The sequence below is a fragment of the Neolamprologus multifasciatus genome, chromosome 2 (genome assembly GCF_963576455.1).
Source record: "Neolamprologus multifasciatus chromosome 2, fNeoMul1.2, whole genome shotgun sequence".
Taxonomy (NCBI): Eukaryota; Metazoa; Chordata; class Actinopteri; order Cichliformes; family Cichlidae; genus Neolamprologus; species Neolamprologus multifasciatus.
In genome coordinates, this window is record NC_140440.1 from 7,224,886 (window position 1) to 7,243,050 (window position 18,165).

An 18,165-nucleotide genomic window follows, 5' to 3' on the forward strand; every position below is an offset into this window, starting at 1 on the left:
CCAAGTGAGGGAAACTGTGTGATGGCTGTGATAGCATGTCCATGTAAACTACAAATACAGTAGCTGTGCCAGAGAAATCTGCATACTGATCATCCATCATCCTTCAAGAAACTGTTACTGAACACTTCAGACTTTTAACTAACCGGTTAAAGGTCAATTGTCTTTAAAGCACAGATATCCCTTACAGCTTTGTACACTAAAGGTCAGCAAGTTATTGAACACTTAACCTCTTTGAAGGCTTTGGAAAACAGCAACAAGCTGTAGACAGATTATGAGATAAAGGGATCTGCATGGAAGAACAAGATTTATTAGAGCGAAAGAAGCGTTTAGGTGTAGCTGACAGGAAATTCTGAAATAATAGATGCTCCAATCTGAAGTAGCCTATATTATTGTCATATACTGAAAATTACTTTCCATAAAGGAGTGCATGATATCATTCGTAAATTCAAAATGTGCGTACACGTAGAAGAATATTTAAAAAGTGAATATTGCAGAAAGATTGCTGTTTGGGTGGTTGAATTTCATGTCTGATGATTTGGAGGAATATATTGAAATAAATGCACAGTAGCTTCAGCTTTTAATTAACATAAAGCTCTTTCATATTAAAGACTCTCACATATACACATGCAACATCAGGATAGGTGTTTTTGGCTGATTTCCTAGAAGTATAGGGGTTTATACCAAAACCCAGTGCTTGACTATGAGGTGATTCTGGTAGGTGCCACTTAAAACATTTCTAAGGTCGTCAAACACTGACACAACTTTTTGTATTCTTACAGATTGATCCAATAAAAGCCAGCATAGGGCTTGTCCTGCGCCTTGGGGGGCATATTAAGAACCACCCCTCATTTTGACAGTTTGAGAACCAGTTATTCAGTTGTGTTAACAGAAGATGGAATTATTTTAATGAGAACAAAATCAGAAATGACTCATTGGGCTACATCTGTTACATCAGTCGTTGGTGAAATACTTGTGATATCCCTACTAGAAACACTCAGATCACTGGTTCCAACTCTGGGCCCAGCAATGCTGTGGTGATGTGATGAGGGGTGCAGGCGCCAGCTGTTTGGAACTGGAACCAGGTGTGTTTTTAGTGGAATTACCTGGAACCAGGTGGACTGCATTTGTGCAAAAGGGTTCACAAACTGCCCAAAAGCCTAGACGTCCTGTAGGTTTGTATTTCCCTCCACCGGCCCTAAACCTGAGCAGGTTTATTAGACAGGTATGTGAACTGTTGCTAGGAATTAAAAACACTGATTTTCCACCAGAATAAATCTAGTAGTGCATTCCTTACAGTTTATAAAGAAACCTTAGAATTCAACGCAAAATATATTTTTTACAATCAAAAGCAGGTCTTCAGTCTACCGCCAAAAAGGTGTAGAAACGTCTTTAAAATATTTAGGTTTAATGAACCGATAATGGATATTGTGACGTAGACAGAGCCATGCAAATATGAAAAGTATATAAGTATATTTCACTGACTGACAGTATGACGGAACAAACTGAGGCAAAGATTAGCTGTGCGTGAGTCACATTCAGAGTGTTTATCACATACAGTGGGGCAAAAAAGTATTTAGTCAGCCACCGATTGTGCAAGTTCCCCCACTTAAAATGATGACAGAGGTCAGTAATTTGCACCAGAGGTACACTTCAACTGTGAGAGACAGAATGTGAAAAAAAAATCCATGAATTCACATGGTAGGATTTGTAAAGAATTTATTCGTAAATCAGGGTGGAAAATAAGTATTTGGTCACCTCAAACAAGGAAAATCCCTGGCTCTCACAGACCTGTAACGTCTTCTGTAAGAAGCTTTTCTGTCCCCCACTCGTTACCTGTATGAATGGCACCTGTTTGACCTCATCATCTGTATAAAAGACACCTGTCCACAGCCTCAACCAGTCAGACTCCAAACTCCGCCATGGCCAAGACCAAAGAGCTTTCGAAGGACACCAGGAAAAGAATTGTAGACCTGCACCAGACTGGGAAGAGTGAATCTACAATAGGCAAGCAGCTTGGTGTGAAAAAATCAACTGTGGGAGCAATCATCAGAAAATGGAAGACATACAAGACCACTGATAATCTCCCTCGATCTGGGGCTCCACGCAAGATCTCATCCCGTGGGGTCAAAATGATCATGAGAACTATATCGGGCCAAGTATCGTGAGATTTTGAGCCAAAACCTCCTTCCATCAGTGAGAACTTTGAAGATGAAACGAGGCTGGGTCTTCCAACATGACAATGATCCAAAACACACCGCCGGGGCAACAAAGGAGTGGCTCCGTAAGAAGCATTTGAAAGTCCTGGAGTGGCCTAGCCAGTCTCCAGACCTCAACCCCATAGAAAATCTGTGGCGGGAGTTGAAAGTCCGTGTTGCTCGGCGACAGCCCCAAAACATCACTGCTCTTGAGAAGATCTGCATGGAGGAATGGGCCAAAATACCAGCTACTGTGTGTGCAAACCTGGTAAAGACCTATAGTAAACGTTTGACCTCTGTTATTGCCAACAAAGGTTATGTTACAAAGTATTGAGTTGTATTTTTGTTATTGACCAAATACTTATTTTCCACCCTGATTTACAAATAAATTCTTTACAAATCCTACCATGTGAATTCATGGATTTTTTTTTCACATTCTGTCTCTCACAGTTGAAGTGTACCTCTGGTGCAAATTACTGACCTCTGTCATCATTTTAAGTGGGGGAACTTGCACAATCGGTGGCTGACTAAATACTTTTTTGCCCCACTGTACAAAAGAATGGAGCAAAAGTCAGAAAGTTTGGGAAAAAAACTCAGGTTTAAATGTCAAGCACAGACACGTTTTACACATTTATTGAGAAGATGTTTGTTTTGTCACTTCAAGAGTCCACTGACATTCATAAAAGTATCGCATATGAGAGAATATGCTTTGTGTCTGAGCAAATTCTCAGTAAGTCAGAAGACTGAAGTTTGGTGTGGTGGTTTCTGGTTTGACTCTCATTAATCAGTGCTTTGAAAAAATCGTCAACTTTTCTTTAATGTCAGGTGTGTTTCCAGAACCACTGAAAACTGCTGTAATTAAACCTATACTGAAAAAGGACAATCTTGACAAGACACAAATGAACAACTACAGGCTGATCTCAAATCTCCAATTTTTAAGTAAGATCATTGAAAAAGCAGTTTCTCAACAGCTCGATTACTTCTTAAAACAGAATAACTGCTATGATGCCTTCCAGTCAGGTTTTAGACAGAACCACAGCACTGAAACTGCTCTGACCAAAGTATTTAATGACATATGTCTGAATACAGACAGTGGAAAAATGTCAGTCTTAGTTTTACTGGATCTCAGTGCAGCATTTGATACAGATGACCACAACATATTACTCAAGACTGGAGAACTGGGCAGGTCTCTTAGGAACTGTACTAAACTGGTTCAAAACATACTTAGAAAACAGGAAATAGGTAACTTCACATCTGAGCAGACAAGTATCACATGTGGAGTTCCCCAAGGTTCCATCTTGGGACCCTTTCTGTTTAACATTTACATGCTCCCACTGGCACAGATTATAAAGAACAACAAAATAAACTATCATAGCTATGCAGATGACACACAAGTGTATATATCACAATGTCACCAGGAGACCAAGGCCCTGTACAGGCTCTTGGTAAATGCATTGAGGAAATTAATGACTGGTTGTGGCACAATTTTCTCCAGCTAAACAAAAACAAAACTGAAGTAATAGTCTTTGGTGCCAAAGAAAAACGATTACAGGTCACCAGAGAACTTCAATCTATACACCTAAAAACCACAAACCAGGAGAGAAATTTGGGTGTAGTGATGGATGCAGACCTAAACTTCAAACACATTAAGACAATAACAAAGTCAGCTTACTATCACCTCAAGAATATATCAAGGATAAAAGATCTGTTGTCGCAACAGGACCTGGAAAAACTAGTCCATGCATTCATCTTTAGTAGGCTTGATTACTGTAACAGCATCTTTACAGGTCTACCTAAAAAATCAGTCAGACAACTACAGCTCATTCAGAACTCTGCTGCTCGAGTCCTCACTAAGACCAAAACAGTGGACCACATCAGTCCAGCTCTGAGGTCTTTACACTGGCTGCCTGTCCGTCAGAGGATAGACTTTAAAGTTCTGATGCTGGTCTATAAAGCTCTGAATGGTTTAGGACCAAAATACATCAGTGACCTCCTGACCCAGTATGAACCTTCCAGATCCCTCAGGTCACCTGGATCTGTTTTTTTGTATCAGTTCCCAGAGTCAGAACCAGACACAGAGAAGCTGCATTCAGCTTTTATGCTCCATATATCTGGAACAAACTCCCAGAAAGCCTCAGATCAGCTGAAACACTCAGTTTATTTAAATCCAGGTTGAAGACTCACCTGTTCTCAGCTGCATTTGAATAAAACACCAAATCCACACTTTTAAGCTTACATTTCAAAACTTACATTTTAACTACTGCTTTTATCTACTGTTCCTCTTTTTTCTCTTTTTCATTTTAAATATTGCTTTTTAATTGTTTCTGTTTTTTAATGTCTCTGCAAAGCACTTTGAATCACCTTGCTGTTGAATTGTGCTATATAAATAAACTTACCTTGCCTTTCACCTGTGATCATTAGTCTCATAGACTGCACATGGGCCCTGCCTGTCAAAGCTCTGCCGTCCGACTCTTCAGCCATGCATCTCTGACACACCACAGTGACGGTTTAAAGTTAGTCTCCAGAGCTTTGTTGTGTTAATAAAAAAAAAAGCCTCCATGTGAGAATAAATCTGTGAAACAACATCTGCTTCTGTGTCCAGCGGCATCTGGGCTCTCTCTGGGTTTTATTTTTATATTGTTCTGTCAAACTTTTTCACATCTGTGTCCCAATTTCTCGAGTAATCTCATGAAATCTACCCTAAATATTTGCTTGCAAGTCCGGTTGCATTAAATTCTTTAACATTGCCATACGTGCATCTGATATAAGTGGAGTTGAGAGAAATTCCTGATCGCAAAACACGAGTCGAACCTGTGAATACAAGAATTTGCAAATCTTACATAAGGCAAACAGTTATCCATAAAGGCTTTAGTGCTCTGTTTAGGATAATATCACTATGCAGTAGCTTATAGAAGAATGAAATACATAACAAATTGCTTGCAGCCAGCAGGACAGAAAAACATTCATGATGTTTGTCTGGTGAGAGCATTATTGATGTTTCTAATAATACTGAAAGGAAAGACAGAAGGTTCAGACTGAGTGACTTAGTATCCTAGAGATGTTTCATGGACATTTCTAGAAAGATGACAGTATTGTTAAAGAGAAGTGACTGATAATACAGCAAACTAGAGATGTGGTGGAAACAATTTACTCCTGACGTTAACTGGATGAACCAGTTTCTTCATTTTATAGTGCATCTCTGATGTTTGTTACTATATTGATTTATTTGGATTAGATCTTGAGCACATGTCACTAACAGACAGTGTTGGGGAGTAACGGAATACATGTACCGCCGTTACGTATTTAAAATACAAAATATGAGTAACTGTATTCCGTTACAGTTACCGTTTAAAAAGGTGGTATTTAGAATACAGTTACTTTGTTGAAATAAATGGATTACACGGCGGTACTTCCCTGTTTCATATCGTGGCGGGTCAGGACTGTTTAGGTTTTGTTTGACAGCTACGTTCTGTTGTTCCAGGTGGCAGCATTACGGTTGCCATGGTTACAGGGCGACGCTCTCTCCCTGCGTGTTTCCTGGGTGACAGAGCACCTTTTTGTTGTTGTTGCTGTTGTGCTAAGCTAATAGGCAGAATGCTACAGGTATAGCAATAAAGAATGTAGTATCATGGGCAGTGTAGTCCGTGTTGCAGGGAGAATGGACTGCCATACACGTTATGTGTCTGTGAGCGCGAGGAGGAAGAAAAAGGAAAAGTAAGAGTTGTCATCGAGCAAAAACGGGAGCTGGAAGCATGTAAATATAATAATAACCACTGCAGCCAAGAAGAGTGCCTGACGAGCCCAGCTGTAAGTAAGCTATTAAGACTCGACTGTACTCTGTGTTCGTGTTTTCCTCCGAAACAATAAGCTCTAAGCCTCAATAAGCCTTTCAACACCTCTCTCTGTCTCTCCTAGCAAAGTTGACCCAGACAACAAAGTAAAGCTAGTTTTCGGCTACGAGCCCGACAAAGAACCCGCCGTATTAGTCAGAGGTCCCTTTACTACGGTTCGGAGCCGCGGACCTTCAGTAACAGTAATAAATCACAGCAATAGTACATTCACGTAGTTGTAAAAAGCATGATAATATATTAAGTAATCCAAAGTATTCAGAATACGTTACTCTCATCGAGTAACGTAACGGAATACGTTACAGAATACATTTTGGGGCATGTATTCTGTATTCTGTAGTGGAATACATTTTAAAAGTAACCTTCCCAACACTGCTAACAGACACTATATGGAAAAAGGTTCACACCTGGGGGTGGGATTACATCAGAGATCAGCTTCGGGGTCCTCCATGTTTATAGTGGTTATGGACAGGATGACAGATGAGGTCCATAGATTATTCCATTTTGCAGATGACTTTAAGATCTGTGGTGAGAGTAGAGAGCCTGGAGGTGTGGCGCTAAGGACTGGAGCGAAGAGATGACCTCGCAAGGGGCTGAGGTCGTGAAGGTCAAAATACTAAATACTCAGGTAAAGCCATCCAAAGTGGACAGTGCACATGTGAGAAGAAGAGGTGCAGGTGGGGTGGAGATGAGTGTCAGGAGGATGACAGCAAGAGTGAAAGGGAAGGTCTACCAGATGGTAGAAAGACTTGCTGTGATGTACGGTTTGGAGACAGTGGTGCTGATAAAATGACAGGAGCTGGAGAAACTGGAAGAACAGACGTTTTGGAGACAGAGGAGGGACAGTAGGCATGTTGAACAAAGGATGATAAACATGGAGCTGAAGAATGAAGAACACAGAAGGTTCTTGAGTGGTTAAGGAGGACACGCAGGGTTGGTGTGACGGACAAAGATGCTGGGGATTTGGCGAAGTGGAGACACACGACCTGTCGTAGCGACTCCTAAAGGGAGAAGCTGAAAGAAGAAGCGCTAACAAACAACCACAAGTAAATGAAAGCTCATTCACCACCTGACTCCCACAAAGAATTAAATGAACAAACTCTTCTTTTTTTCTTTTGGCCTAATTACCTACTTCGTCACCTCCCAAGAAGAGCACAACATAATGAAACCAAAGCACTGTTTATGTGTAATATGTGTAATGAGAGTTTGGAGTTCCTTGCGCTGCATATTACCACACGCCACAGGACCACACTCTCAGCTCTCTGAGGCACACTGACGTTTTTTGTTTTTTTTCCTGGAAATCCCAACAGGCAGCTGCTTGACTTCACTCTGCACCTGTGTGATTAAACTGCTGCTTAATGGAGCCTCATGTGACACTGATGCAGCGTTTGGCTGTAGCAGACTCGTGTTCCACTCCTCGTTTAAGCAGGGGGAACATTTCCCAGCTCGAAATCACAGCAAGAGCGAGATTTCTTTGTTTTTCCTCTCCACTTCAGATTGTTTGTGCATCTCTGTCTCTCTCAAATTGTAGTGTGGAGGAAATTACTTCAGCTGCTTTCCAAGGAAAGCATTTCATCAAAATCTTGACTCGACATGCCAAAAAGGCCGCAGCAGGGAGAATAATAGACCTGCAGAAGCAGCTAGATGCATGAATCCACAAGGATTAGGTGATTTTTTTTTTTGTGAAATTTTGCCATTTGGCATGCTGAGAGCCATCACTCTTCAGACATTTCATACAGCCAGCCCCCTCCTGCTGCCTGAATTACTCAAAGGAGAAGAGTGTATACAGTTTTAAGACAAATGACATGTTAGGAGAAGGAACAAAGATTCAGTCACGTTTAAGGTACAAAGCATAATACATTTATACTCTGGCTAAAGCTCTCCAAAGGCAGCAGAGCATTGAAGTAAATGAAACCTGTGTGACAACATTTTAAGTTGGATTTTGGGAATAAAGGTGTTGAACTCAAGCTTTGTTTCAGAATTAGATTTTGCATTAAGGCCAACAAGATGACTCAGACTTCCTGAGCCCTTGTTTGGATGAAATCCATGCAGTTTCCTCGGATTTACCTTGCTCCAACTGAATTCACAGCAGTAAATAAATTATGAGACGTTAACAGAATTCTTGTATGTGGGGGGAAAAAAGCTTAATTTGGTTATCTACTTGTAAAAGAAAGATTAAAGAAGTAGTGCTGTCTTCTTCTTCTTCTTTTACGTATTATTGGCGGTTGGCAAACAACTGCATGGTGCATTACCGCCACCACTAGTATGGAGTGTGGGCAGAAAGTAGTGCTGTCAAAACTGCTCCTGAGCTAAAAACTTTCAAGTTCATGGAGGCGGTGTGCTTTAATTGGTTTAACGCAGAAGTGTGTAAGAGCCAATCAGGTGAAGTCACTGAGAGGTAGGTCGATAAAGATGTTAAGATTACACAGTCAATAAAGCAGAGCCTGATTCTTTGTATTGATGTCTTTGACTTCATGTGAACAACCTGAAGAAGCAGCCTTGGAGGGGATTATGGAGCTGAAAGGTGGTGGTTGTGTTCTTTGATGGGAAATAAGAAGTCTGTCGACTCCCAAGAAAATATACCCAAAACTCTAAGGGCAACAAAGGTGTTTGTTTTGTTTTAATTATCTGTCTTTTTTAGGGTTAAACCTTTAACTCATTATGATAAATTGCCCACTTCAATGCATTTTATGTAGATAAAATAATTGTCATGTAACCATAATGCGTATAATAATGCAAATCTTCATCCCTTCACTTTTTTCTGTAAACTAAGCTTGCTGTTGACTTCATTATGTCATTTGTTGGTGTTTTTTAATTATTTTTAAATTTGCCATGACTATTACGGAGCACAATATCTGTTTATATGAGCTGCAATTTTGTCACAGCCTCTCCTGATTTAGTAAACGTGATGTGAGTCATTTGATATTCAGCCAAAAGGTTTTAAATAAACAGGAGTGCCACAGAGTAGCAATGATTACAGGAAGCAAAGTGAGCGATCAGTATTCTTCCACAAACTTCTGAAGCTTGATTGGAGTCAGTTTAAATTAAACCGGTGTGTGAGAGAGAGAGAGTGAGATTAGAGATTCCTAAAGTCTGGGGGTTGATGTGTTTGTCAGTGTCATGATCTGTGGGTTTGGTTTGCTTATTTTGAGGTTTCTGTTGGGATGTCTTGCTTTTTAATTTTCTTTACTTCTATACTTTAGTAATGAATTCATGGTTGTGCTTATTGATTAGTTTGATCCCCTTACTCTGTTTAGTTTTTAATTTGTTACTTTTGTAATCTGCTTTTTGGGATTTAATTCCTTCTATTTTAATTTTGTGTGTTCTTGCATGTTGTCGAGTCTTCATCTCTGTTGTGCAAGTCCCTTTAGTTGAGTCTCCTTTTGTTTAGTCCTGTTAGTCTTGTCTCTTGTGCTTTGCCATTAGTTTTATTTTCTGTTGTCTTAATTAGTTTCAGCTGGTCCCGTTACCCTGGTGTTTCTCATCTTGCTGATTACTTTGTGTTTATTAAAAGCGTCAGTTAGCCTTACTTTAGTTTTTTTTTTTTTTACATCATTCTGGATTTTCTTGTGTGTGCTCAGTAGATCTATTTACCACAATTTTGATTTCCTGTTTGGAGGTTTATTAGCTGCCTTTTGGATTACTTGCTTTCACATCAGTAAAGGTTATTAGTTTTCCTTTTTTATGTATTTACTTTTGCCTAAATCTGTATTTGGGTATGCAGCCTGTATATAATGATAGTCCAGTCCGAGCCATGCAACATGTAGGCACCAGATGTCTACTTTATATTTGGATTTATGCATGGTTAGGGGTCTCAGGGGGTTTTTTGTTTTGTTTTTGTTTCTTTTTACCTATGCAGCAGATCTGACAGAATTGCCACTCCATGCTGTCTGGGACAACTGGCCTTTCTATTATACTTAAAAGGCCAGTTTTTTTTTGTTTTGTTTTGTTTGTTTTGTTTGTTTTTTAAATGGTACCACGATTGTGTCTGTTTGTCTGCAGAAAGGGGTTTTCAATCAATGCATATGAGCTTCTATGCTAATCCACTACCACTGCTAATTTCCCATTACCCTGCAATATAGCAGCTCTGCTACCTTTTTAAGCCGGGCACTTAAGGACAAACCACATTTTGTCTTTATAATTTGAAGCTAAACAATAGTTAACACTCCACAACAATAACTCGTGCCCACATCAGAAGTGGATGTTTGGTACATAAGGGCCTCCTTTATTACAGAGGGGGGTTGCATCTTTCAGCTATAAATATCAATCAGCTCTTGGACGATTAGACCCACGACATGTGCTTATTGTAAATCGATGTGTTCTGCAGGACAACAGTATGGATAAAAGCCCAAATTATGAATTTAAGACAAATGAAAACGAAATCAACATGACTGATCCTGTGTTCTTTATACATCTGAAGGCAGTTTGCTCATCAACTTGTGTCATATCTGCAGATGGAAAAATTCCCAGCTGTTTTGCCTCCGGATGTTTGTGCAGTATTGGCCAGGATCCCGCACAAGTGCCCACTACCCATGTTTACCATCTGAGCCAGTTCTCACCATACACAACACAAAAAAATTTAATGTTCTGCTATAAAAAGTGTCAAGTATTAAATCTCATAGACTATGTTTTTATTATAATTGTTGGTGGGTGGATCTGTTGCCCTTTGTTCTTTCGAGATGGGATTTATTTCTACAGGTTCTCTGTATAGAAATATTAAACCCTTTTATTTATTTAAATTTTTTCTATAACCTTTGACCTTGAAAAAATGAGACTTTGGGGGTTATTTTTGGCTTTTTCAACAGAACAGGGATGTCCATCTCCCGGCCTCAAAGGCTGGTGTCCTGCAGGTTTTGGGTCAACACACCTGAATCAAATGATTAGTTCATTTCCAGACCAGGAACTTCAAGACATGTTGAGGAGGTAATTTAGCAATTTGAATCAGCTATGTTGGATCAAGGACACATCTAAAACATCCAGGACACCGGCCCTTGAGGCCTGGAGTTGGACACCCCTGGTCTAGAATAATTTGTTGTTTAATTTCTACATAAATGACCTTTTTAAGAATATGGTTTTTATCCTCTTAATCGAGTCCTATGAATCAGTGCCTCTCTCGATACTCTCTTACAGCGCGCTGTACTAGATAAGGTTACCACTAAAAGGCTCTTAACAAAAAAAAACAGCATTTGACACGCTGTGAGTGAGACTGAGGCTAATGTAGACGGGATCAGAGCAGCTCCCATGACTGGCTGCAAAACAGGAAGGTTTAAGCCACTAATAAGCTGCAGTGTACACATGCTGTGTTCACTGGCTTAACAAAAGTGATTGTTTTAAAACTGTGATTACATATTATTATAATATACTACATTGTCACTGTGTCCTGCACAGGTACAGCACACTCAGTCTCACTGCACTGTGGTGAGCAGAGTTAATGAGCCCATTCGTACGAAAGAAAAAGTTTATTCAAATCTCAGGAGGCTGACGGCAGAGAAGGCTGCAGCATGTGGACTTGAGGAGCACACAGGAACGCTGCACTGCAAGTGTGTGCGCCATTTAGTTTGTCCTCCTGTCTGCCTCCAGGGGCATCGATAGACTGGAGGTTATTTCGAGACACACGACAGTTACGGAGGTTAAAGAGTGAAATCCCAGAAGAATTGGAATGAGAAATGGCCTCGCTTCAAAAACTCTTTGATCACCATGGAGGTTCAGTTTAAGCAGAGCCAGAACTAATGTCACTGGTTTGATTATATTCTGCTGGGTAGCTGGGCAGAGCCACATGTTCAAGACTAGCAGGAATACACTGTGTGGCAAGCTGCATGCCAGTATCAGTACTTAGAAAAACACATGCTGTGGGTAAGACTTTAAAAGCCTAAGAAGAAATTACTTTAGTGTATCAGAAGCTCTAACTTCTAGAAGTTTTGGGTTGCTTATAGCTTTAGTATCGATTGGGAAGGAAGTGTTTTTAAGTATGTTTAAAGTGAGTCTGTCAGAGTCATTAAAGACAAATGAAGCTGGGACAAAAGCCCAAATAAATCAACAAAAAAGGCAGTCTGGAATAAGTGAAAAGGGAATTTAGTCTGGGATTTTTCACAGTTATGAATTTCTCCTCATTTTTACAGCTCAAAATCTCAATTTTCAAACCAATGAAAACACAGAATAAAACTGAGAATATTTAGTTGATATTTTTGAGGTTGGTGCAGTGGTGCAGCAGCGTATTCCTCGATCAGCTGACGATTGGTTGTGGGTAGTCGTTGGTCAAAGTGCTGCTCCAAAAACCTGCGGTTGCTTCAATCGTTATCAAATTGTTGTCATTACCTGTAGTTTGCATGGAAGGTGCAAATTTGTCTGCACACTGCTGCAAATTACTTGAGGTGCAATGACTTGGAAAAACTGTGACGCAAACCAAAAACAGGCTTTTCACCTTCAGAGTAAGCTGTACTCTTTGCGCATGTGGTAGTTTGGAAACTAATAAAAAGAGTAATGACTGAACTGACTCTGGAAGTAGTTTGAGAACAAAAACATTTAAACTAATTAAAAGTAGAAAAGCATAACAACTCTTTCCTAATATAAAGTTCTCACCATGCTGCAGTGTAAGCTAGTATCTGCAGGTGCAGCAAATTCATGCTGTGTCTCGGTCACTCTCTCCTTGCAGTGATTGCTGCCACATGTTGGCTTTAAGATGAGCAAACAGCTCCGCAGTCATGGTGCCTATAAGTAAGCACCGTCTACATCAGTCTGGGGGGAGTTTGTAATGTTTACACCACAGCTTAGCTCCTGTGAACAACTCTGCGATGCTGCTAATTGGCACAGAGATGAATGCGTCCTTCCTGCTTCACGTGTGTGCATGCCTGAAATAACAGCCTTGAATGGCACTGGATTTGTGTGTAAAAATAAGTCTATATTTGGGGTGGAGGTTGACAGCTGTTGTCATGGGGACAGGGCTTTGGGAGATGCTCCTGAGTATCATTACTCCCAGTTCATTGTGCTGACACCATCTGTAGTCTTATATCCAGCCTACACGGATCAGTGTGCACATTTTGGGTCTGAAATCCTTAAATCATCAGCACACACAAAGCTGTTTCTTTTTCTTTTTTGCTTCTCTGAAACAAGAATAGCTGATTTCCTGAGACAGGAGCCATATGTTGTTCCGCTAATCACTGAAATAGGCTTTTTCTCATGTAGGCATTAAAGAATGCTTAAGGTGAGGTTTACTTTAGTTGATTGCAAATTATATTTGAAAGTTTTGTTCCAGAACAAGTGGCTTTTATTATAAAAATAAAGAGGCTTGAATGGTCCTGAAAGTTACTGCAGGTTTGAGTGGAATGAATTTGCATTCCTTCAAATGAAATAAGTTCAAAGCTGCACCCATTTCCAAACTGCATGAAACAAACTTATCTAATAGGTACAGCTTCTTCCTAGGATTTGTCCTCATTATGGAAGGCTTTGATTATTTACTTCAAAATAAAAGACTTTATGGATTTGTATTAAATGTGAATTGAATGACTGTTCAGAAATTTACAGCACATATTTTCACTTTCAATAAAAAAAAAAAAAACAAGGATTGGATGCACAAATGTATTTATTTATTTTGGATTTATTTTTATTTATTTTGGATTTTGACTAGTTTCTGGCATAATTTTCACAGAATTACTGGAGTTCATTTTAATTAGTTGGTTTCCTGCCAAAGACCGGCTTTTAGGCAGTCCACAAATTTTCAGTAAGGTTAAGGTCGGGGTTTTGGAAAGGCTATTCCAAAAGTTTAAGATTAAGCTGCTTTATCCATTGTTTAACATTCTTTTAACTGTCTAGATGTTGATTTTAGATGAATTTGGACATCCACCATTATTCCACCTACCTTGTGTGACATATCAGTACCAGCAAAACAACCCCAGAGCATAATGTTACCACCACCATACTTGAGAGTTTGTATGATTTTCTTAGGTTTGAAATCTTCACCTTTTACTCCTTCAAACATACATTCTGTCCTATTTACACCTATTGTGGCCAAAAAGCTCAGTCTTTGTCTCATCTGACCATGAAACCAGAAGACATTTGGCTCGTCCATGTGGGCAGCTGCAGATCTCAGTCAAGTTTGACGGTGTTGATTTTGGATCAGGGCCTTCTTTCTTGGTCGCACTGTCACAGTCTATGGTTAAGGCAGACTTGACCCTTGGTGGCTTCTTAGAAATTTCCTCTCATCTGAGGGTGACAGTTTAAGCCTCCTTCTAGACTTTGGCAAAGGGATGACACATCTGAAAAACATGTACTTATGTACAATTGTTTGAACTGATGAAGAGAAATTGCTCCAAGAGACTTTCCCAACTTTGTAAATCTACAATTCTCCTTCTTTTATTATATCTGGCCATTTTAACAGGCGGACGGCTCCCTTTTGGAGATGGCTCTTTGTGTTGGTTTTTGGCACTTCCATATTAGCGTCACTTTTTGTTCCATAAGTTGCCCCTTGATTGATTCTCTTTTCTTAGATTTTTAAGTAGCAGATTGTTAGCATTTGAAGTTAAGTGACTTCTAGCTACTAAAATGGATCAACTGGGGGGATAAAACTGTGTCCTAACATGCATGATTCTTGGAAATCCTGATTGTGATTCAATCTGCTGACTCCTCGTTGAAGATTATGATGCAGATGTGGCAGCAGTGGTACAAACACAGCTAAACTGTGAAAGAACTTACCGTTGGCCATCTGAGAGCACCTACTTTTAAAAACCCACAAAATCTGGATTATTTCCAGTCCTTTAAGAGATAAAGAGAAGTACATATTAATAACAATAATGTGGCGGACCACCAGGTGGCACCACTCACACCCAAGTTTAAGGGAGGTGTTGGGGTGGAGATTTTAGCGCTTTCTGTATGTGGAGTTCTGGTGAATCTGTTAATAAAGTTGGAGTGAGACACTGAGACCTCTCCTGTCGTCTTTACATACCTCCACAATAAAACACTTATTGTAGACAGCTTTGGTAGAACGATAAACCACAGTTTGTTTCTTCTGAGTTACCCAGTAAAGCAGTGATACAGCAGTAAGACCCTGCAAAGCTCCGTCCACATCGATCATCAGCAGATGATTATGCTAATTTTCCTGCTGGGATGTGCACTTTTACAGGATTTTGTTTTAAGAATCGCCCCCAGAGGAAAGGTCTTCAACATTTCACTGAGTTATTATGGAGGTTAATTAACAGGCTGGCCACAGCAGAAAAATGAAGGTTATTTCTGGGCAGTAATTGCTCACATTTAGAGCACATTAAAGCAAGCGCTGAGTCAAACGAAATAAATATTAGTGTTGTTTAGATTTTCTATTTATGAGAAATATCTCTGCAAAATGCAACATCAGTGCAACATTCAAACATCTCTTCCTCCTGGAGTTCAGATTATTTCTGCGGTGTCAGTGTTGCGTCTTGGTTGATGAATTATTGACCTTTGCCTTCTCCACCGGTGTCTCTGGCCGTTTCGTCACAGAGCAGTAATAACCCGAAGCAACAATATTGCCAAACCCATAAATGGCCAGAATTGGAAGAAAATGAAAAGAAATAAATAATAGAAAATGAATTTATAAAAGATGGAAAGATAAAACTCCTATAAGCCTGAGACGTTTTTCATCTTTGAGGTGCAATCATCATATAACCCCAAAGGCTCAGTTTTGTGAGTGAAGATTACAGCGAGAAACCTGACAGCAGCCGGATGAAATTTTCAACATGGTTTTTGTAATTGCGATGACCAAACCTTGTGTGTGCATTCTTTCAAAGAAGAACTTGCACACTGGGAAAGTTGAACATTAAATAGATTCACGGTAGGCGCTGCTACTAACAGCAGGCTGTGATTTTTTTCCATCGCGGCAAACAGCTGCGCCAGTCATCGATTCCCTCACTTGCCTCCTGCTAGTGTCAAACTAGCTCCTCTGAGTTTCCCTGATTTGTTGCAAACCCCACAACTTTCAGCATGTTCACAAGAAAATGGTCATTTAAGGATCATACCAACACGGATCACCCTTAAACCGCGAACATGCACAGCTGCACGTCAGCAGCTTTATAAGAAATCTTTCACTTTCATTATTCCACTCACTTGTACTGTGGTTTCAAATATGTACTTAAGGATTAGGGATGGGTATCGTTTAGGTTTTATCCGATACCGGTGCCAAACCGGTATTTTTGAAACGGTGCCGGTGCTTAAACGGTGCTCAAACCGGTGCTTAAAGAATGGAGAACACAAAATTGGTCCAAAAACCTCTCATGTTTAGCTGTTTTTTTTGTAAAAAGATAACAATGTTAGCCTTTTCTGCAGCTATAGGGCATATATGGTATCACTCTTGGCTGGAAGCAGTGCTTAAACAATGGAAAAAAAACACAAACTTTGTCCAAAAACCTCTCATGTTTAGCTGTTTTCCACTTTTTCTTTGGTCATTTTAGCCTTTTTGGCCAGGGTGAAGGGAGTATCTGCCATCAAACAAGAAGACAGCCGCATGTAGCTATGATGATGTTTGCTAGTTCACCTTACATGCATTAATGTAATAACGTGGTTAGCCTACTCAACGTAAATTACACACGAACAACATTAAGCTACTCACGCAGAGAAGAACGGCTGCTGCTGCCATCATCATCATTTCTGCTACACTGGCAGGGCTAGGGGCCAGTACTCTCCTCTTCGGGTTTTTTTGGGGATGTTGCTAACTCCGGTCCGATAACAGGAACCACACCGCAGTAGATGCGCTCGGTGTGAGGTCTCGCAGCAAGCTATCAAATACGGCGCATTTTTCGGCTTTTAAAAAAAACGCTATGCGTCGCCAGATGTTTCATCGGATTTGATGTGTTACTTCCTTTGACAGTATCACAGTATCAGCTTAAAGCACTTGTTGCAGCTGCTGAGTTTGCATCTTTTGCTGTGAAGTACAGCCAGACTTTGACCGCTTCGCCTTGGGCATTTTTAATCTGTAGCTCTGCTCTAAAAGAACGTACGTACCTGGACCCGCCTACTATCCTCGGAAACGTAAAATGATTGGCTAGAATCTAAAGTGTATCACAGCTCAGGAAAAAAAAAGCACCGAAATAAAGCACCGAAATGTGCGCAGCTTTTCGGTCTGGTTACTACCGTTTATGTCAGAACCGGTGCCATCATGGCACCGGATACCGGTACCCATCCCTATTAAGGATGCAGTAGACCCCAGTACTGCCTTTGCATCTTTGGCAGGGGGTTCTCATGTTTACACATATGGTTCCTGCAGGAATTTAGCACAAGAAGATCATATTGAACCTCTGGAGAGGGGGTTAGCAGTAGAAAATGACCCCCCCACCCTTTTTTTCTAAAGATGTACGTTGGTGATAGGGTTAAATCTTTTTTTATTATTTATACACATTGATGGTGTACTCAGTTTTTCATAGGGCTGCAGAGTCCTATGAAAACCTTGTTTTTAACATGACTGTGCACAGTATTCAAGTGAAAATCCCAAAGTGGTGTGCAATCTTTTACACAAAGTGATGCAACCATAAGTTGAAGCCTAAAAATATAATTAAATATTGATCGCACAGATTCAAAAAGTGCTGAAACATGACATTGCAGACTATAAGATATTTGGAAACGTTAGATGGTTTAGTCCGTGGAGACTGCAAGCATCAAAATAACATCTCTGATAACCCCAAATACTTCGAAGTGCATATGGTTATGTATTTAAAACAAACTGGCTTCCCTTGTTTAGTTATGCATCGCACTGCATTTGTGTTTGTGAAGTAAACTTATATGCAAATTCAAATGCGTGCAGCTAAAAGTGTTTAATCTATGAAGTCATAACCTTAAAGAGTCTGGATGATGTCATGCGGTGATTTCAGACATCTTTCCGGTGTTTCGTTCTGATTAACGGCTGTGATTTTGACTCCTTTGACTCTCTGTGGTAAAACAACAACCAGCAGTGGAAAACAAAAGGCAGACCCACAGTCTCCACACCACGGAATTGGTTAATGAGTCAATAATGTGGTTTTCCTCTTCTCATTTCACACATCTGAGCACTCCGCCCACACATACCGACTGAAATAGCTGCCATCTAATGGTCCCGAAAAAACAAACAACACAGCGCATCCTCTCATCTTCGGAGAGCAATTTCTCTTCAAACTGCGTACAGCAAG

At 40.1% G+C, this 18,165-nt stretch overlaps 1 long non-coding RNA gene across 1 annotated transcript; it reads left to right on the forward strand.

Annotated features, from left to right (window-relative positions):
* Positions 1 to 4,948: 4,948 nt before the first annotated feature.
* LOC146523912 (uncharacterized) lies at positions 4,949 to 15,883 on the forward strand. The gene is made up of 3 exons (XR_014876551.1): positions 4,949 to 6,821; positions 6,881 to 8,649; positions 10,498 to 15,883. It is a non-coding gene; the product is annotated as an uncharacterized LOC146523912 (long non-coding RNA).
* The last annotated feature ends 2,282 nt before the right edge of the window (positions 15,884 to 18,165 follow it).